The following is a 370-nucleotide window of genomic DNA, read 5'->3' as shown; positions in this document are numbered from 1 at the left end:
TTTAATATATTGTCCTCAGATAGAGGACATATCAAATACTAAACTAATAATATAGACTACACTTAATCTTTGCCAAAAGGCTGAGAAAGAATTGTTCTTCTCTAAAAAAACAAACAAAAAAAAAAACTGCTTCTGGCTGGGCACGGTGGCTCACACCTGTCATCTCAGCACTTTGGGAGGTTCAGGCAGGCAGATCACATGAGGTCAGGAGTTCAAGGCCAGCCTGGCCAATGTGGCAAAACCCTGTCTCTACTAAACATACAAAAATTACCTGAGTGTGGTGTCAGACACCTGTAATTCCAGCTACTCGGGAGGCTGAGGCAGGAGAATCATTTGAACCTGGGAGGCGGAGGTTCCCATGAGCTGAGAT

The 370-nt window shown here is 43.8% G+C and overlaps 1 pseudogene; it reads right to left on the bottom strand.

The window, feature by feature from the left end:
* LOC116465697 (U2 spliceosomal RNA) overlaps nt 1-92 on the bottom strand; it is a 141-nt pseudogene extending 49 nt beyond the window's left edge.
* Nucleotides 93-370: the final 278 nt, after the last annotated feature.

This window comes from Hylobates moloch, unplaced genomic scaffold (assembly GCF_009828535.3).
Source record: "Hylobates moloch isolate HMO894 unplaced genomic scaffold, HMol_V3 SCAFFOLD_8343, whole genome shotgun sequence".
Lineage (NCBI taxonomy): Eukaryota > Metazoa > Chordata > Mammalia > Primates > Hylobatidae > Hylobates > Hylobates moloch.
This window is presented reverse-complemented; position numbering and strand designations above follow the sequence as displayed.